The sequence below is a fragment of the Eriocheir sinensis genome, chromosome 15 (assembly GCF_024679095.1).
Source record: "Eriocheir sinensis breed Jianghai 21 chromosome 15, ASM2467909v1, whole genome shotgun sequence".
NCBI lineage: Eukaryota > Metazoa > Arthropoda > Malacostraca > Decapoda > Varunidae > Eriocheir > Eriocheir sinensis.
This window is the reverse complement of record NC_066523.1, coordinates 21393203-21414246: the sequence shown is the minus strand read 5'-3', so window position 1 is coordinate 21414246 and position 21044 is coordinate 21393203. Positions and strand designations below refer to the sequence as shown.

Sequence of the window (21044 nt, the reverse complement as noted above, 5' to 3'; positions counted from 1 at the left end):
CCACGAACCCTTCTCTGCCCTTCCATCTCATCCCCTTCTCTTCCTCCCCCAACCGTCCCTGCCTTCGCCCTCCCTCTCCTTGCCACGGAATCTACTCTCCCCTTTCTCCCCCATTCCCTTGTCGTCCCCATTTCGCCCTTGCCTTCGCCATGCTTCCCTCCCTCTCCCTTTCCACGGAACCCTCTGTTGATTTGACATGTTTCTTCATCTCATCAGCAAAACGCACTTCTACTCTACGTGTTATGAAATGGGGCAGATGGTAGTGGTGGTGGTGGTGGTGGTGTTGGTACGCGGCGGACGTGGAGAGCAGCATTGGTGTTGTGGGTGGTGGTGGCGGTGATTAGTTCATTGACTTTTAATCAACACTATTGGTGGTGGTGTTGCGTGTGACGGATGTTAAGAGTGGCGAGTGTGTGTGTGTGTGTGTGTGTGTGTGTGTGTGTGTGAGAGAGAGAGAGAGAGAGACTTCCATCTTCCTTACCCTCACGTCCTCTCTCTTGCTGACGTCATTCCTTTTGCCCTTCATCCTTCTCCTCCTCCATCTTCTCCTCCGTCTCCTTTTCCTCCTCCTTCTCCTCCTCCTCTTCTTCCTCCTCCTCCTCTGCATGACAGCCGCATTATTGAAGGGAAAGCGTTGGTGATGCTGTTAATAGGAGAACACCACCAACTCTCAATCATCACCACCACCAACACCACCACCACCGTCACCACTACCACCACCACACTGCTACACCATCAGCACGGCCATCACTACTACCACACTACCACCACCACCACCACCACCACCACGTTCCCACACCATCACCACTGTCATTCTAATACATGTACCACACCAACACACAATCACCAATGTTACCTACCACCCCACCTCAATAACAGGAGAACCGCCGCCACGCCACCACCACACCACCACCACACCACCGCGACTCACGCATGATAATGAGGGCCGCTGAGGGTCGTAGGCTGCCCCCTCTTTATTGTTTTATTCCCTTTATTAGAAGATAGGGAGCGATTCTTCGGCCCCACTCGTGTACTGTCCTGCCATGGAAAGAAGGTTGAATGGGTAGATAGATAGATATATTGACTGATAGATATAGATACATAGCAGAATAGATAGACTGATAGATAGACATATAGATAGATAGATAACTAGAGAGAGATGAATAGTTAGATAAACAGATAGAAAGAGAGAGTAATATAATGTCTACTCTCACCTTCGTTGCTTTTTAAATGTATTGTTTATGAAGACTAAGCGTGTATATTGACGGTATCTTTTTTGTTATTTATCTCGTTGTTACACTGTCAATGCGCTTCTTCGTTCATTGATTTTAAGGTCAATTCGCTCCTCCTTCGTTTATTTCCTTAACTGATATTACGTTTTTTCCTTTCCTCGTTTATTTCCTTAACTGATATTACGTTTTTTCCTTTCCTCGTTTATTTCCTTCACTGATATTACGTTTTTTCCTTCCTTCGTTTATTTCCTTCACTGATATTACGTTTTTTCCTTCGTTCGTTTTTTTCCTTCACTGATATTACGTTTTTTCCTTCCCTCGTTTATTTCCTTCACTGATATTACGTTTTTTCCTTCCTTCGTTTACTTCGTTATCCACGTTTCTCCTTCGTTCATTTATTTAATTTCTGATTCGCCTCTTCGTCGGTTTGTTTCCTCGTTACGTTGTTAATATTTCTGATTATGATTCGTGTTTTCCTCACCAACGTCTCTAAGTTTGCTAGTCCAGGTATGTGAAGGGAGTCAATTAGTTTGAAATGATGAATCGTTTTGACCCGTGGAATACATTAAAACGTTTGTAGTAATGCCTCATGTTCCAGTTTGTAATATGCACTAAAACACACGAGTTCATTAATGGCCCGTCCGTCTCTACAAAACATATACTCACACAACTAATAATATTCACGGAGTTATTAAAATCCCGTCTCTCTCTCTCTCTCTCTCTCTCTCTCTCTCTCTCTCTCTCTCTCTCTCTCTCTCTCTCTCTCTCTCTCTCTCTCTCTCTCTCTCTCTCTCTCTCTCTCTCTCTCTCTCTCTCTCTCTCTCTCTCTCTCTCTCTCTCTCTCTCTCTCTCTCTCTCTCTCTCTCTCTCTCTCTCTCTCTCTCTCTCTCTCTCAATTTAGCGAGTGGCAGGTAATCCTTCGAGACATGAAGCAATCCTCTTCAATAACATGATCCGTCGAGCCGAACAGCCGTCAGACTTGCCTCACCTCGCTCACTTCACAGCTCAGGAGGCCTCAGTTCATCACTTCGTCTCCTGCTCTTTCTTAGGCAACCGTACGGATCGGGAACAAGATTTGCCTCTGTTTTTCACTTAGAGGGCCTGGGAGCGCCGTGAGAGATGGAAAACAAAGAAAATGGAATAGGTAGGTAATAATAGATCGCACAAGAAAGGGAAGACCAATCAATTCGCTTCCTCAGGTGACACGGAAACACACAGATAAGGTTAAAAGGAAAGAAAAAAAAGTAGTATCAAGAAATAATAACACATTGAATGAAAACGAGAAACAAAGACAATAGTTTCAAGACAATATGTAACTGATAAAATATAAACGGGAGAATATCTGTTGAGTTTTCATGAGTGAGACGAAGCGTATAATATTAAAAGTGTCAAAGTAGCTGCAAAACACCGCCGCAGTGAGTAGGATTCGAACCTACGCGGAAGATCCCATCTGATTTATAGTGAGACGCCTAAACCACTCGGCCAACACTGCTCTCTCTCTCTCTCTCTCTCTCTCTCTCTCTCTCTCTCTCTCTCTCTCTCTCTCTCTCTCTCTCTCTCTCTCTCTCTCTCTCTCTCTCTCTCTCTCTCTCTCTCTCTCTCTCTCTCTCTCTCTCTCTCTCTCTCTCTCTCTCTCTCTCTCTCTCTCTCTCTCTCTCTCTCTCTCTCTCTCTCTCTCTCTCTCGCTCTCTCTCTCTCTCTCTCTCTCTCTCTCTCTCTCTCTCTCTCTCTCTCTCTCTCTCTCTCTCTCTCTCTCTCTCTCTCTCTCTCTCCAGAACACTTATTCACACAACTAATAATATTCGCGGTCTATTAAATATTTCGTCTGTCTCTCCAAAGCATTTATTTACACGACTAACAATATTCATGAAGTCAATACTATCTCTCCTTTCTCTCCAAAATATTTATCCACACAATTGATAATATTCACAGAGTTCATAATATCTTGTCTGTCTCGCCAAAACATTTTTTCACGCAGTTAATTATATTCATGGAGTTATCAATACCTCTTCTCTCTTTCTAAAACATTTATTCACACAGCAAAGTCTGTTTAATATTTCGCCTGTCTCTTCAAAACAGTTATTCACGCATCTAATAATATTCACGGAGCCTTTAATATCTGTTCTCTTTCTAAAACATTAATTGACTCCACTAAAAACATTCACGGGGTTTATGAACACCTCGTCTGTATCTTTTAAACATTTATTCTAACAACAAATTATAAAAAAGTGGTAAATCGTGAGTTGTTTTCAAGCCTCTTTACACAGCATGTTGCACAGGAATGCTTGGAAATTATGTCGCTCTTAATAGTATCATGATTATATCACTTTATTTGCCTGGCCTTAATGAATCACCTTGCAGATTAGAGATGGTCCTTTTCCTAGCTTTTTCCTTGTAAGGCAATAAAACTGAAACGGTGCTGTGTATGTGTGTTGTCTGTGGCCTGTCTTAGCTTTTTCAGTAACTTTAGTGACTTTTTGTACTGTAGAGAAAATTACAAAAGGACAGATAGTTTCACTCCTGTTTTTTTTCCATCATTATTTTAACTGAAACTCCATAACTTACTGAGATCATACGGAAGGCTTTCTATTATCCTCTGAAATCACCAAGCTTTAATGTTGTCTGTAAGATGTAGAGATAAATATGACTCCATTTAATATCTCGCCTGGACTGAACCTATTTCTCTCGTGTTAAAATATTATATTGGCCTCTACAAAAATCTAAAGTTACCTATCTTATAATGTTTTCAGAAAGATGAAGAGATATATATGACTCTTTTTAGTAATCTCGCCTGGACTGAACCTATTTCTCTCCTGTTGAAATATTACATTGGCCTCGACAAATCTAAAGTTACCTATCTTATAATGTTTTCAGAAAGATGAAGAGATATTATATGACTCTATTTAATATCTCGCCTGGACTGAACCTATTCCTCACCTATTAAAGATATTGCATTGCCTCCTACAAATCAAAGGTCACAACATTCAAACTACACTTTTTTTTTTCCAATCAAAGATACATTCCAGGCGTATCGCATTACTACCGGGGTGATGGAATTAGTTTGAACGAGGGGGTGGAGGGAACACGCACAAAGGGGATCCAATAAGCTTGTTTGGGCGAGTCCCTTTCGTCGGAGTGTATGACGGGAATGCCTGATGAGCGGCAATCAGTGAGAGGGACTCGGGGAAGGTTTTTGGGCGAGGCTGATTATGGATTTGGTAACTCAGTAGACAATGGAAGTTAACCTAATTGGTCTGTAGGTCCTTAGGGGGGAGAGAGAGAGAGAGAGAGAGAGAGAGAGAGAGAGAGAGACGGTTATATAGAGAGATGGATAGATAGATAAACAGTGACAGACAGATAGATAGATAAATAGATAGGTAGATAAACAGATACAGATAATTAGGTAGGCAAGAATAAAGATTGACAGATCGATAGTGAGACAAACGAAGGAAACAGACATATAGACAGACATAGATAGCTACAATTATAGAAACACGGCGGAAACAAGGAACATACACATCAAACAAACAGACAGGATAGCCATAGAAAATAAATCCTGTCACACTCCCTTCCTGTGCCTAAACTTTGACTCTTATCTCTATGCACGGTCCCTTTATTATGTGTTCTGCTCCCTCAGTGTTTCTCGGTACGGAGGGAAGAGAAGAGGTGAGGAGGAAAGGAGAGAGAGAAAGAAAGAGAGAGTAAGGAAGTTGTGGCGGAACAGGTGAGGGTGCCAAGGAGAGACGGCCAAGGTAAACAATCCCCTCCAGCTTACCTGTTCGCGGCCCCTCAGCGCCCCACCTGGCCGCCTAACAACCTAAAATGGGGCACGTGCAAAGGCCTCAGGTGTTTATATTCAGGGGTGGCGTTTGTTTTCTTTGTCTCTGTATCCATATGTCTGTCCGTCTGTTTGTTTGTCTGACTTGTGTGTTTCTCTGTTTCTCTGTCATTGTGTTTGCGTCTGTCTGTCTGTCTGTCTGTTTGTTTCTCTCTTAACTCTCTCTTTCGTTTTCTCTCTCCCTAGTTTTCTTTCTTTCTTGTTCTTTCTCTCTTGTTCTTTCTCTTTTGTTCTTTCTCTCTCTCTCTCTCTCTCTCTCTCTCTCTCTCTCTCTCTCTCTCTCTCTCTCTCTCTCTCTCTCTCTCTCTCTCTCTCTCTCTCTCTCTCTCTCTCTCTCTCTCTCTCTCTCTCTCTCTCTCTCTCTCTCTCTCTCTCTCTCTCTCTCTCTCTCTCTCTCTCATAAGAACATAAGAACATAAGAACGCAGGAGTCTGCAAGAGGCCGGTAGGCCTGTACGAGGCAGCTCCTTTGACCCTAAGCTCCCGTGTATCTAACCCCACCTAATATCGCTGTCCATGAATAATTATTTATCTAGTCTATTTTTGAATGTGACAATTGTATTGGCACTCACCACATGACTGCTAAGCCTATTCCACTCATCCACCACCCTGTTAGTAAACCAATTTTTGCCTATGTCCCTGTTGAATCTGAATTTATCCAGTTAAAACCCGTTACTTCGTGTCCTACCCGGTTCTCTTACCAACAAAACCTTATGAATGTCTCCCTTATTAAAGCCCTTCATCCATTTATAAACCTCGATCATGTCTCCACGCACCCTTCGCCTTTCTAGAGAATGCAAGTTTAACTGTTTGAGTCTTTCCTCGTATGGCAAGTTTCTCAACCCCTGAATCATCTTAGTCATCCTCCTCTGCACCGATTCTAACATTTTGATATCCATTCTATAGTAGGGTGACCAGAACTGAACCGCATAGTCAAGATGAGGTCTAACTAATGCTAAATATAGTTTGAGGAAGACTTCGGGGCTTCTGTTGCTTACGCTCCTTGAAATAAATCCCAGTACCCTATTAGCTCGATTTCTAACTTGAATGCATTGTGCCCTTGGACGGAGATCAGAGCTCACTAAGACCCCTAAATCCCTCTCGCACCCAGACCTACTTATGAGAGTGTCATTTAAGCAATAGTTATGTGAGGGTTGTTCCTACCTACACTCAGAATACTGCACTTCCCTACATTGAACTCCATCTGCCATTTATCCGCCCAGTCATATAATCTGTTGAGTTCACCTTGAGAATACTAGCGTCCTGATCCGACTCAATTAGTCTACCGATCTTGGTATCATCTGCAAATTTACTAACATCACTACTAATTCCTGTGTCTAAGTCATTGATATAAATAATAAACAAAAGTGGACCTAATACCGAACCTTGTGGGACCCCACTCAACACATCCCCAGTCAGATCTTTTACCATTGATTTGCACTCTTTGCTTCCTACTGCTAAGCCACGCCTTGACCCAGTTCAAACTTTACACCTCTACTCCGTGAGCCTGTAATTTAAGCAACAGTCGTTGGTGAGGAACTTTGTCAAACGCTTTACTAAAATCAAGATAGATTACATCATAATTTTCATCTCTGTCAACCGCCTCAAATACTTTATTGTAGAAGGACAAGAGATTGGTGAGGCATGACCTACCTTTTGTGAACCCATGCTGCGAGTCGTGAATTAAGCTGTTTCTCTAAATGCTGAATGTTCCTGGCTATTATGGACTCCAGCATCTTCCCTATAACCGATGTTAAGCTAATTGGGCGATAGTTTGAAGCAACTCTCTCTCTCTCTCTCTCTCTCTCTCTCTCTCTCTCTCTCTCTCTCTCTCTCTCTCTCTCTCTCTCTCTCTCTCTCTCTCTCTCTCTCTCTCTCTCTCTCTCTCTCTCTCTCTCTCTCTCTCTCTCTCTCTCTCTCTCTCTCTCTCTCTCTCTCTCTCTCTCTCTCTCTCTCTCTCTCTCTCTCTCTCTCTCTCTCTCTCTCTCTCTCTCTCTCTCTCTCTCTCTCTCTCTCTCTCTCTCTCTCTCTCTCTCTCTCTCTCTCTCTCTCTCTCTCTCTCTCTCTCTCTCTCTCTCTCTCTCTCTCTCTCTCTCTCTCTCTCTCTCTCTCTTGTTTTCTCTCTCACTCCTGTTTCTCTCTCTCTCTCTCTCTCTCTCTCTCTCTCTCTCTCTCTCTCTCTCTCTCTCTCTCTCTCTCTCCTTCACTCTCCCTCCTTGCCTGTGGCTGCAAAGGTAAATATTATGATTTTTACGGTTGAGTTCCGTAGAATGGTTTCCTTTTCTCCCTCCGCCTCCCGTCTCCCTTCCCCTTCTTCACTGCGTCTCCCTCTTTCCCTAACTCGTGTGTTGTCGATGGAGAGGCGCCCTGCTGTGTCTCTCTCTCCTTCTTTAGTGCCCGTATTGATTTCGGATGGTCGTCCTATATCACACTGCCTTCCTTCCTTCCTTCCAAGGCGGAAATATTAAAAACCGAGCCGTTGTTTCGAGTGCTATTGACGGGAAGACTGGCCGTGCGTGTACCCCTCTGTCTGTGTGTGTGAGGGGTGGATGATTGTGTGTACGTGTTGGGGGGGGGGGGGGGGAAGGTATGTGTGTATGTGTATGTGTGTGTGTGTGTGTGTGTGTGTTTTCCTCAGTGCCTCCCGTACATGTGGGTTTCTGTTTTTTTTCTTTCCGTGTCGTTTATTGTTAACCCGTGCCAGTATGGGAGGCGTGTTCATGGTTAGCTGGTTGGCTGCTTCTTGGGGTGTGTGTGTGTGTGTGTGTGTGTGTGTGTGTGTGTGTGTGTGTGTGTGTGTGTGTGTGTGTGTGTGTGTGCGCGCGCTCCACTTTCTCATCTTGGCCAGAAAGAGAGGGAGAATGCGGAGAAGTGAAGGGAAGGAAAATCTTCACTTTTTCTACACATTTTAGAGGTAGTAGCATCAGCAGTGACAATATTAGTAACATTAGTAGTAGTAGTGAGTGTAGTAGTAGTAGTAGTAGTAGTAGTACAAATAACAGTAATAATACCAGCAGAAGTCGTCGTGAACAGAAACCGGAATAAATAAGTATAATCAACATCAACAACATGAAAACAGTAATCATCAACCACTGTGCCCGATATCATATTTGTGTTGTGGCATCCCGTCTTCCAGTGCTCATTAATCTCCTCCGATGATACTGTTCCCTCCCTGTCTTTTCCCTTACCTAGCCATATATATATATATATTTTTTTTTTTGCCTCTCTCTTTCTTTCTCTTCATCGGACAATCGATTTTCCTTTCGTCTCCTGCCAACAGCTTCACCCAAACACACACACACACACACACACACACACACACACACACACACACACACACACACACAAACACACGCACACGCACACGCACACACACGTAAACACAATGCCCTGCCGTGTAGTGCTTCGCCGCCGCCCAGACTCCCGCAGGATTACACCTTGATTACCTGCGCCCGGAGCCACCTTTTATTACACACACACACACACACACACACACACACACACACACACACACACACACACACACACAACCCCTTCCCCCCCCCACACACACTCACCTCCTTCCCTTCACACACACGGAAGTAAGGAACACTCATTCACTTGCCTTCCCCACCTCCTCCCCAAAAAACAAAAAGAAGAAAAAGAGTTGCATCAAGGTACAACACGAGAAAAATCATGTTCCTCCACTTTGGGCAAAACCTGGTGTCTTGGCGGAGGTGTGGGGTGGTGGGTGAAGGTAGATGAGGAGTGGGAAGGAGCAGTGCGAAGTGGAATAGTATGGACGGAGACTGGAAGCTGAAGATGAAGAGAAGGAGAGGAGAGGAGACAAAAAGACGGAGGAAGAAGTTTGAGGCTGGAGTCTGCAGAGGAAGGGGAAGTAAAGAAAATGGATAGAAAGGAAAGGGGAGGAGAGGGAAAGGAAGAGGGGAGGGGAGATGGAGAGAATGAGGAGACAAAAAACAGAGGAAGGAGTTTGGGGCTGGAGAGCGCAGAGGAATAAGAGAGGTAAGGAAAAGGGATAGGAACGAGTGAGGAGGGAAGGAGAGGGAATGGAGAGGGGAAGAGAGGGAAAGGGAGAAGGGAGGAGAGGAGACAAAAGTTGAGAGAAAGGAGATTAGGACTGGAGATTGCAGAGGGAGGGGGAGTAATGAAAAGGGATAAGAAGGAGAGGAAAGAGGGAGTGGGGAGGGAAGGAAAGGTAAAGGGAAAGAAAGAAGAGAGGAAACAAAGAGCGTGGGGAAGGAGTTTGGGGCTATAGACTACAGTGGGAGAGGATGTAATGGGAAGGGGCGGGAAGGAGTGGGGAAGGAACATGGAGAGAAGAGAGAAAAAGAGGGGGGCGGAGAAGGGGGATGGCTTTGAGGACGCATAGCAAACACAGGCCGTCTTCTCTCCTGTTTACATCGTGCTAATTACGTGTTCAGAGCCGCGAAGTGATGGAACACCTTTTAGGAGGAGGATGAGGACAAGGAGAAGCAGGAGGAAAGAATGCCGGGGTGATTATTAAAGTACTGGAGGAGGATGGTGGTGATGAGGATGATGAGAATGAGGAGTAAGATGAGGAAGAGGAGGAAAGGAGGATGACAACGATAATAATGAGGATGATGACTAGGAGAGGCGAGTGGTGATAAAAGAAGAGATAACAGATGAAGAAGAATACCTTAGTGAATATTAAGTGATGTTAAAGTGAATGATGAGAAGAAAAGAAACACAATGCAGAAAGAAGGAGGATGGTGGATGTAATATAATGATGGAAATTGATATAAACGGATAGAAATGGACAGTGAAAGTGAAATCACAGAGTTAGAAGTTAAACTGAATGATGCGGAAGAGAAGAAAATAACAAGAGGTGAAAGAAAAAAAAAGCGTATGAGAAAACTAAGGCAAAAAAAAAAAAAAAGAAGAGAAAGAAAGGCCCAAAACATGAGTGACGACAAAGACAACATTTTCAAGCAAACTTTTCAGAAGACGACAAAGAATGGGATGAAAATTTGATATCTATTAATGAGGCAATGACGATGTGACACTAACAGGACTCGTCTTCTTTATCCTCCTCCTCCTCCTCCTCCTCCTACTCCTCTTCTGGTGTCTGTTCTTCCTATGTATTCCTATGTATTCCTCCTCCTCCTCGTCCTCTTCCTCTTCCTCTTCCTCTTCCTCCTCCTTCTCCTCCTTTTCGTCCTCGTCCTCCTCCTCCTCTTCCTTCTCTTCCTCCTCCTCCTCCTCCTCCTCCTCCTCCCTCTTTCTACTCCTCTTACTCTTTCTCCTCATCCTCCTGGGGCTCTTTCTCTTAGCCATTGTAGTCATCGTTGTTGTTCTCTCCCTGATGCTTCTTCTTCTCCTCCTCCTTCCAGTCAAACTCCAAGTGGCTGTCGAGCAGATTAAATCACTAGAGTGGGCAACCTCGTAATGAACCAATAGGCCTTCTGTTGCCTGCTTTTCCATGTTTCCATGTTTCCATATCTCTTCTTTTTTTCCCTTCACCCTCCTCATCTTCATCATCATTATCAGCATCGCAAATTACGATCATCATTGTCACCATTGTTGCCATCATCATCAGCGTTATCATCATATTCTTTTATTCATTTTTAACTTCTAGGATTAATACATATTTAGATATCAGTGGGCAAAAAAACAGAACATATAATGATTGTGATGATGGAGAGAAGGAGAAAGATATGATAGAAATAGTGATGGAAATTGTAATAAAAAAGATGGAGGTGGAAGGTGAAAATGATATAGCAGAGTTTATTGGAGGTCAAGGAAGGTGGAACACGAAAAATCAATAAATCAATAAAATACAGTGTTGCAAGTCTAGGTGAATCCAGGGAGGCAATTCGCGAGAGGCTCTGGAACCCGTCAGCCCCTTGAGGGAATTAATATCTCGTTAAGTACTCGGCCCTATCACTCACGGCCCCGCAATAATTAATCAAGACGCGCAATAGAACGGATCCGTGCACCTCCTCTTGTGATTATTGCCAAGCCGAGTAACTGCTTCAGACCGGGACCGTGTGTGTGTGTGTGTGTGTGTGTGTGTGTGTGTGTGTGTGTGTGTTTGTTTATGGAAATTCGAATGTGCGTATGCAAATATTTATGGAAACATCGAGTACCTGTAAACACACACACACACACACACACACACACTAATTAGTTGCCCCATGTGGATCCATTCACGTGGGAGGCTACTCATGAGCTATAGAAAGGACATGAGTTGGAGGAGGAGGAGGAGGAAGAGGAGGAGCAGGAGGAGGAGGAGGAGGAGGAGGAGGAGGAGGAGGAGGAGGAGGAGGAGGAGGAGGAAGAGGGTCATTGAGTGAACTGGTCTCGTGAAATGAGAGAGAGAGAGAGAGAGAGAGAGAGAGAGAGAGAGAGAGAGAGAGAGAGAGAGAGAGAGAGAGAGAGAGAGAGAGAGAGAGAGAGAGACCGGTTTCTGAGACGTCATGCAGAAGCGAGGTTACGAGGATCAAGTTGCAGCAATCGTTCTCTCTCTCTCTCTCTCTCTCTCTCTCTCTCTCTCTCTCTCTCTCTCTCTCTCTCTCTCACACACACACACACACACACACACACACATTTAAGCCCCTCTTAAGAGCTCTCAGCGTCTCCTTACTTCAGAATAACACGAAGTTCTCGGAAAGTTATTTATGTTTGCGGTAAACAAGGTGAGCACTCAGAAGAGGTATTGAGGGACGATGTGATGTGGATGGGACGAAGAGGCGCGCCATATATTCTGACAGGACCTTTTGATGTGGGAATTATGGATGTTCACGGAAGAGCACGAGATAACGAGTCTTACCCTGCCCCTTCTATGGATGTTCCGGAAACGTGTAGGAGTGCAGAGTATGAGTCGTAGCCTTGCGTTTAAGTTAGATAGATTCAGATTTGGCAGAAAAGTTAGGCAAGAAATGGTTTAAAAATAGACTGGTATGTGAGGGTTATAGATTTTGCAGTAGTGGTGAGGGCCAATATAATAGACGCCATCAAGAAAATGTTAGAGTAATGCATGAATGCGTGGAATTAGTAGGTGAGAGAGAGAGAGAGAGAGAGAGAGAGAGAGAGAGAGAGAGAGAGAGAGAGAGAGAGAGAGAGAGAGAGAGAGAGAGAGAGAGAGAGAGAGAGAGAGAGAGAGAGAGAGAGAGAGAGAGAGAGAGAGAGAGAGAGAGAGATTTACATAGAAAATCAGACCACACAGACCCCATGGTCCAGACTTGGTGGTCTGTCCTTAAACCTAAGTGATTTTACATTAATCAGAAGACTCCAAAACGTTGCACTTCTACTCTAGTTGATATTAAGTTGAAGGAAGTGACGGTCGAGCTTATTTTTGAAGGAGTCAATCGTGTTACACTGAACCACTGATGGTGGAAGCTTATTCCATTCTCGCACTACAACGTTGGTGAAGAAAAATTTTGTGCAGTCTGAATTTACTTGTCTACATCTGAGTTTTACGCCATTGTTCCTCGTGCGCAGACTGTCATCGATCATAAACAATGTTGATCTGTCTACATTCGTGAAACCATTAAGTATTTTAAAACATTCGATCAATTTTCCTCGGAGGCGACGTTTCTCAAGAGAGACCATGATAAGGGTAGAAAGCCTTTCTTCGTAGGATTTGTTGCGCAAGGAAGGGATCATTTTCGTTGCCCGTTGCTGAACACCTTCTAATTTAGCAATATCCTTTGCATGGTGGGGGGACCAAAACTGTACCGCATATTCCAAGTGGGGTCTGACTAAACTGTTGTAGAGCGGGAGTATTACATCTTTATTCTTGAATACAAAGTTTCTCTTAATGAAGCCCAACATTCTGTTCGCTTTATTTGCTGCATCGATGCATTGCTGTGAGAATTTGAGGTTTGACGCGATTTTGACCCCCAAGTCTTTGACGCATTGAACGCTTTTGAGTTTAACGCCGCGCATTTCGTATTCGAACTTCTTATTCCTCGTTCCAACTTGAAGGACCTGGCACTTGTCTACGTTCAAGGGCATCTCCCATCTATCCGACCCAGCTGAAATTTTGTGCAAATCCTCGTGGAGGCTTTGCCTGTCTTCGTCAGTGAGAACCGAGTTACCAATCTTTGTGTCGTCTGCAAATTTACTAATGCGGTTATTGAGTCCAACATCCACGTCGTTGATGTAAATAATGAAGAGCACTGGGCCAAGGACCGAGCCCTGAGGGACGCCACTAGTGACAGGCGCCCACTCTGAGTGGGCGAGAGAGAGAGAGAGAGAGAGAGAGAGAGAGAGAGAGAGAGAGAGAGAGAGAGAGAGAGAGAGAGAGAGAGAGAGAGAGAGAGAGAGAGAGAGAGAGAGAGAGAGAGAGAGAGAGAGAGAGAGAGAGAGAGAGAGAGAGAGAGAGAGAGAGAGTGTGTGAGACAGTGAGAGAGAGCAGTGATGGCCGAGTGGTTAAGGCGTCTGACTAGAAATCAGATGGGATCTTCCCGCGTAGGTTCGAATCCTACTCACTGCGGCGGTGTTTTGCAGCTACTTTGACACTTTTAATATTATACGCTTCGTCTCACTCATGAAAACTCAACAGATATTCTCCCGTTTATATTTTATCAGTTACATATTGTCTTGAAACTATTGTCTTTGTTTCTCGTTTTCATTCAATGTGTTATTATTTCTTGGTACTACTTTTTCTTCTTTCCTTTTAACCTTATCTGTGTGTTTCCGTGTCACCTGAGGAAGCGAATTGATTGGTCTTCCCTTTCTTGTGCGATCTATTATTACGTACCTATTCCATTTTCTTTGTTTTCCATCTCTCACGTCGCTCCCAGGCCCTCTAAGTGAAAAACAGAGGCAAATCTTGTTCCCGATCCGTACGGTTGCCTAAGAAAGAGCAGGAGACGAAGTGATGAACTGAGGCCTCCTGAGCTGTGAGGTGAGCGAGGTGAGGCAAGTCTGACGGCTGTTCGGCTCGACGGATCATGTTATTGAAGAGGACTGCTTCATGTCTCGAAGGATTACCTGCCACTCGCTAAATTGAGAGAGAGAGAGAGAGAGAGAGAGAGAGAGAGAGAGAGAGAGAGAGAGAGAGAGAGAGAGAGAGAGAGAGAGAGAGAGAGAGAGAGCAATATAGTAGTTCTGAGTGAAAAAAAGAAAAAAAAGAGATGAAACTGTAAAGATTAAACGAAGAGAGAGGAGAAATTATGACAAGAGAGAGAGAGAGAGAGAGAGAGAGAGAGAGAGAGAGAGAGAGAGAGAGAGAGAGAGAGAGAGAGAGAGAGAGAGAGAGAGAGAGAGAGAGACCGGTTTCTGAGACGTCATGCAGAAGCGAGGTTACGAGGATCAAGTTCTCTCTCTCTCTCTCTCTCTCTCTCTCTCTCTCTCTCTCTCTCTCTCTCTCTCTCTCACACACACACACACACACACACATTTAAGCCCCTCTTAAGAGCTCTCAGCGTCTCCTTACTTCAGAATAACACGAAGTTCTCGGAAAGTTATTTATGTTTGCGGTAAACAAGGTGAGCACTCAGAAGAGGTATTGAGGGACGATGTGATGTGGATGGGACGAAGAGGCGCGCCATATATTCTGACAGGACCTTTTGATGTGGCAATTATGGATGTTCACGGAAGAGCACGAGATAACGAGTCTTACCCTGCCCCTTCTATGGATGTTCCGGAAACGTGTAGGAGTGCAGAGTATGAGTCGTAGCCTTGCGTTTAAGTTAGATAGATTCAGATTTGGCAGAAAAGTTAGGCAAGAAATGGTTTAAAAATAGACTGGTATGTGAGGGTTATAGATTTTGCAGTAGTGGTGAGGGCCAATATAATAAACGCCATCAAGAAAATGTTAGAGTAATGCATGAATGCGTGGAATTAGTAGGTGAGAGAGAGAGAGAGAGAGAGAGAGAGAGAGAGAGAGAGAGAGAGAGAGAGAGAGAGAGAGAGAGAGAGAGAGAGAGAGAGAGAGAGAGAGAGAGAGAGAGAGAGAGAGAGAGAGAGAGAGAGATATAAATAGAAAAACAGACCACACAGACCCCATGGTCCAGACTTGGTGGTCTGTCCTTAAACCTAAGTGATTTTACATTAATCAGAAGACTCCAAAACGTTGCACTTCTACTCTAGTTGATATTAAGTTGAAGGAAGTGACGGTCGAGCTTATTTTTGAAGGAGTCAATCGTGTTACACTGAACCACTGATGGTGGAAGCTTATTCCATTCTCGCACTACAACGTTGGTGAAGAAAAATTTTGTGCAGTCTGAATTTACTTGTCTACATCTGAGTTTTACGCCATTGTTCCTCGTGCGCAGACTGTCATCGATCATAAACAATGTTGATCTGTCTACATTCGTGAAACCATTAAGTATTTTAAAACATTCGATCAATTTTCCTCGGAGGCGACGTTTCTCAAGAGAGAACATGTTAAGGGTAGAAAGCCTTTCTTCGTAGGATTTGTTGCGCAAGGAAGGGATCATTTTCGTTGCCCGACGCTGAACACCTTCTAATTTAGCAATATCCTTTGCAAGGTGGGGGACCAAAACTGTACCGCATATTCCAAGTGGGGTCTGACTAAACTGTTGTAGAGGAGTATTACATCTTTATTCTTGAATACAAAGTTTCTCTTAATGAAGCCCAACATTCTGTTCGCTTTATTTGCTGCATCGATGCATTGCTGTGAGAATTTGAGGTTTGACGCGATTTTGACCCCAAGTCTTTGACGCATTGAACGCTTTTGAGTTTAACGCCGCGCATTTCGTATTCGAACTTCTTATTCCTCGTTCCAACTTGGAGGACCTGGCACTTGTCTACGTTAAAGGGCATCTCCCATCTATCCGACCAAGCTGAAATTTTGTGCAAATCCTCTTGGAGGCTTTGCCTGTCTTCGTCAGTGAGAACCGAGTTACCAATCTTTGTGTCGTCTGCAAATTTACTAATGCGGTTATTGAGTCCAACATCCACGTCGTTGATGTAAATAATGAAGAGCACTGGGCCAAGGACCGAGCCCTGAGGGACGCCACTAGTGACAGGCGCCCACTCTGAGTGGGCGAGAGAGAGAGAGAGAGAGAGAGAGAGAGAGAGAGAGAGAGAGAGAGAGAGAGAGAGAGAGAGAGAGAGAGAGAGAGAGAGAGAGAGAGAGAGAGAGAGAGAGAGAGAGAGCAGTGATGGCCGAGTGGTTAAGGCGTCTGACTAGAAATCAGATGGGATCTTCCCGCGTAGGTTCGAATCCTACTCACTGCGGCGGTGTTTTGCAGCTACTTTGACACTTTTAATATTATACGCCTCGTCTCACTCATGAAAACTCAACAGATATTCTCCCGTTTATATTTTATCAGTTACATATTGTCTTGAAACTATTGTCTTTGTTTCTCGTTTTCATTCAATGTGTTAATATTTCTTGGTACTACTTTTTTTTCTTTCCTTTTAACCTTATCTGTGTGTTTCCGTGTCACCTGAGGAAGCGAATTGATTGGTCTTCCCTTTCTTGTGCGATCTATTATTACGTACCTATTCCATTTTCTTTGTTTTCCATCTCTCACGTCGCTCCCAGGCCCTCTAAGTGAAAAACAGAGGCAAATCTTGTTCCCGATCCGTACGGTTGCCTAAGAAAGAGCAGGAGACGAAGTGATGAACTGAGGCCTCCTGAGCTGTGAGGTGAGCGAGGTGAGGCAAGTCTGACGGCTGTTCGGCTCGACGGATCATGTTATTGAAGAGGACTGCTTCATGTCTCGAAGGATTACCTGCCACTCGCTAAATTGAGAGAGAGAGAGAGAGAGAGAGAGAGAGAGAGAGAGAGAGAGAGAGAGAGAGAGCAATATAGTAGTTCTGAGTGAAAAAAGAAAAAAAGATGAAACTGTAAAGATTAAACGAAGAGAGAGAGAGAGAGAGAGAGAGAGAGAGAGAGAGAGAGAGAGAGAGAGAGAGAGACCGGTTTCTGAGACGTCATGCAGAAGCGAGGTTACGAGGATCAAGTTGCAGCAATCGTTCTCTCTCTCTCTCTCTCTCTCTCTCTCTCTCACACACACACACACACACACACACACACACACACACACACACACACACACACACACACACACACACACACACACACACACACACACACACACACACACACATTTAAGCCATTCTTAAGAGCTCTCAGCGTCTCCTTACTTCAGAATAACACGAAGTTCTCGGAAAGTTATTTATGTTTGCGGTAAACAAGGTGAGCACTCAGAAGAGGTATTGAGGGACGATGTGATGTGCATGGGACGAAGAGGCGCGCCATATATTCTGACAGGACCTTTTGATGTGGGAATTATGGATGTTCACGGAAGAGCACGAGATAACGAGTCTTACCCTGCCCCTTCTATGGATGTTCCGGAAACGTGTAGGAGTGCAGAGTATGAGTCGTAGCCTTGCGTTTAAGTTAGATAGATTCAGATTTGGCAGAAAAGTTAGGCAAGAAATGGTTTAAAAATAGACTGGTATGTGAGGGTTATAGATTTTGCAGTAGTGGTGAGGGCCAATATAATAAACGCCATCAAGAAAATGTTAGAGTAATGCATGAATGCGTGGAATTAGTAGGTGAGAGAGAGAGAGAGAGAGATTTACATAGAAAATCAGACCACACAGACCCCATGGTCCAGACTTGGTGGTCTGTCCTTAAACCTAAGTGATTTTACATTAATCAGAAGACTCCAAAACGTTGCACTTCTACTCTAGTTGATATTAAGTTGAAGGAAGTGACGGTCGAGCTTATTTTTGAAGGAGTCAATCGTGTTACACTGAACCACTGATGGTGGAAGCTTATTCCATTCTCGCACTACAACGTTGGTGAAGAAAAATTTTGTGCAGTCTGAATTTACATTGTCTACATCTGAGTTTTACGCCATTGTTCCTCGTGCGCAGACTGTCATCGATCATAAACAATGTTGATCTGTCTACATTCGTGAAACCATTACGTATTTTAAAACATTCGATCAATTTTCCTCGGAGGCGACGTTTCTCAAGAGAGAACATGTTAAGGGTAGAAAGCCTTTCTTCGTAGGATTTGTTGCGCAAGGAAGGGATAATTTTCGTTGCCCGACGCTGAACACCTTCTAATTTAGCAATATCCTTTGCATGGTGGGGGGACCAAAACTGTACCGCATATTCCAAGTGGGGTCTGACTAAACTGTTGTAGAGCGGGAGTATTACATCTTTATTCTTGAATACAAAGTTTCTTTTAATGAAGCCCAACATTCTGTTCGCTTTATTTGCTGCATCGATGCATTGCTGTGAGAATTTGAGGTTTGACGCGATTTTGACCCCCAAGTCTTTGACGCATTGAACGCTTTTGAGTTTAACGCCGCGCATTTCGTATTCGAACTTCTTATTCCTCGTTCCAACTTGAAGGACCTGGCACTTGTCTACGTTAAAGGGCATCTCCCATCTATCCGACCAAGCTGAAATTTTGTGCAAATCCTCTTGGAGGCTTTGCCTGTCTTCGTCAGTGAGAACCGAGTTACCAATCTTTGTGTCGTCTGCAAATTTACTAATGCGGTTATTGAGTCCAACATCCACGTCGTTGATGTAAATAATGAAGAGCACTGGGCCAAGGACCGAGCCCTGAGGGACGCCACTAGTGACAGGCGCCCACTCTGAGTGGGCGAGAGAGAGAGAGAGAGAGAGAGAGAGAGAGAGAGAGAGAGAGACAGTGAGAGAGAGCAGTGATGGCCGAGTGGTTAAGGCGTCTGACTAGAAATCAGATGGGATCTTCCCGCGTAGGTTCGAATCCTACTCACTGCGGCGGTGTTTTGCAGCTACTTTGACACTTTTAATATTATACGCCTCGTCACACTCATGAAAACTCAACAGATATTCTCCCGTTTATATTTTATCAGTTACATATTGTCTTGAAACTATTGTCTTTGTTTCTCGTTTTCATTCAATGTGTTATTATTTCTTGGTACTACTTTTTTTTCTTTCCTTTTAACCTTATCTGTGTGTTTCCGTGTCACCTGAGGAAGCGAATTGATTGGTCTTCCCTTTCTTGTGCGATCTATTATTACCTACCTATTCCATTTTCTTTGTTTTCCATCTCTCACGTCGCTCCCAGGCCCTCTAAGTGAAAAACAGAGGCAAATCTTGTTCCCGATCCGTACGGTTGCCTAAGAAAGAGCAGGAGACGAAGTGATGAACTGAGGCCTCCTGAGCTGTGAGGTGAGCGAGGTGAGGCAAGTCTGACGGCTGTTCGGCTCGACGGATCATGTTATTGAAGAGGACTGCTTCATGTCTCGAAGGATTACCTGCCACTCGGTAAATTGAGAGAGAGAGAGAGAGAGAGAGAGAGAGAGAGAGAGAGAGAGAGAGAGAGAGAGAGAGAGAGAGAGAGAGAGAGAGAGAGAGAGAGAGAGAGAGAGAGAGAGAGAGAGCAATATAGTAGTTCTGAGTGAAAAAAAGAAAAAGAGAGATGAAACTGTAAAGATTAAACGAAGAGAGAGGAGAAATTATGACAAGAGAGAGAGAGAGAGAGAGAGAGAGAGAGAGAGAGAGAGAGAGAGAGAGAGATACACTTTGTGGTTTGGCTTAAATCTGTTGTTTGATATCGCTGCGGGAAATAATATAGCGATCCCTGGTGAGGCGTAGCGGTGTTCAGATGAATGCTGCACGAAGAACCGTCAACGTTCTTTGCCTCAACTCCCAGCGGCAGCCTGTTCTCCTCTCCTTCTACTTTATGATCTTCCATGCTCTCTACTTCACCCATTGTGTTTTACCCTCCCCTTCTCTCTTCCCCTCCCATTCTGTCTTCTACTTCCATTTTCTCTTTTCACATTATCTTTTCCCATTCTCTCTTTTCCCATTCTCTCTTTTCCTCCCATTCTCTCTTTTCCCATTCTCTCTTTTCCTCCCATTCTCTCTTTTCCCATTCTCTCTTTTCCTCCCATTCTCTCTTTTCCCATTCTCTCTTCTCCTATTCTCTCTTTTCTTCCCATTCTCTCTTCTCCTATTCTCTCTTTTTTCTTCCCATTCTCTTCTCCTATTCTCTTTTCTTCCCATTCTCTCTTCTCCTATTCTCTCTTTTCTTCCCATTCTCTCTTCTCCTATTCTCTCTTTTCTTCCCGTTCTCTCTTTTCCCATTCTCTCTTTTCCTCCCATTCTCTATTTTCCCATTCTCTCTTCTCCTATTCTCTCTTTTCTTCCCATTCTCTCTTCTCCTATTCTCTCTTTTCTTCCCATTCTCTCTTCTCCTATTCTCTCTTTTCTTCCCATTCTCTCTTCTCCTATTCTCTCTTTTCTTCCCATTCTCTCTTCTCCTATTCTCTCTTTTCCTCCCATTCTCTCTTTTCCCATTCTCTCTTTTCCTCCCATTCTCTCTTCTCCTATTCTCTCTTTTCTTCCCATTCTCTCTTCTCCTATTCTCTCCTTTCCTCCCATTCTCTCTTTTCCCATTCTCTCTTCTCCCATTTTCTCTTTTCTTCCCATTCTCTCTTTTTCCATTCTCTCTTCTGCCATTCTCTCTTTTCCTCCCATTCTCTTCCATTCTCTCTTTTCACATTCTCTCTTCTCCCATTTTCTCTTTTTTTCTCATTCTCTCTTTTCCCATTCTCTCTATTCCCATTCTCTCTTTTCCTCCCATTCTCTCTTTTCCCATTCTCTCTATTCCCATTCTCTCTTTTCCTCCCATTCTCTCTTTTCCCATTCTCTCTATTCCCATTCTCTCTTTTCCTCCCATTCTCTCTTTTCCCATTCTCTCTATTCCCATTCTCTCTTTTCCTCCCATTCTCTCTTCTTCCATTCTCTCTTTTCCTCACATTCTCTCTGCTCCCATTCTCCATTCCCCTCCCATTCACTTTTCCCCTCTCATTATTTCTTCCCCTCCCATTTTCTTCTCTTTTCCCTTCCTATTCTCTCTTCCCCTTCCTATTCTCTCTTCCCCTTCCCATTCTCTCTTCCCCTTCCTATTCTCTCTTCCCCTTCCCATTCTCTCTTCCCCTCCACTCCTCTCATCCCCTTCCATTTTTTCTTTCCTTCACACTGTTATCTTATATTGTAGCTCTTTTTCCGTTTATTGGT

The 21044-nt window shown here is 44.0% G+C and overlaps 4 non-coding genes across 4 annotated transcripts; 3 read left to right on the top strand and 1 right to left on the bottom strand.

Moving 5' to 3' along the window:
* Positions 1-2643: 2643 nt before the first annotated feature.
* Positions 2644-2724, bottom strand: Trnay-aua (transfer RNA tyrosine (anticodon AUA)). Its single transcript has one exon. It is a non-coding gene; the product is annotated as a tRNA-Tyr (tRNA).
* Positions 2725-13448: 10724 nt separating this feature from the next.
* Positions 13449-13530, top strand: Trnas-aga (transfer RNA serine (anticodon AGA)). Its single transcript has one exon. It is a non-coding gene; the product is annotated as a tRNA-Ser (tRNA).
* Positions 13531-16162: 2632 nt separating this feature from the next.
* Positions 16163-16244, top strand: Trnas-aga (transfer RNA serine (anticodon AGA)). Its single transcript has one exon. It is a non-coding gene; the product is annotated as a tRNA-Ser (tRNA).
* Positions 16245-18694: 2450 nt separating this feature from the next.
* Positions 18695-18776, top strand: Trnas-aga (transfer RNA serine (anticodon AGA)). Its single transcript has one exon. It is a non-coding gene; the product is annotated as a tRNA-Ser (tRNA).
* The last annotated feature ends 2268 nt before the right edge of the window (positions 18777-21044 follow it).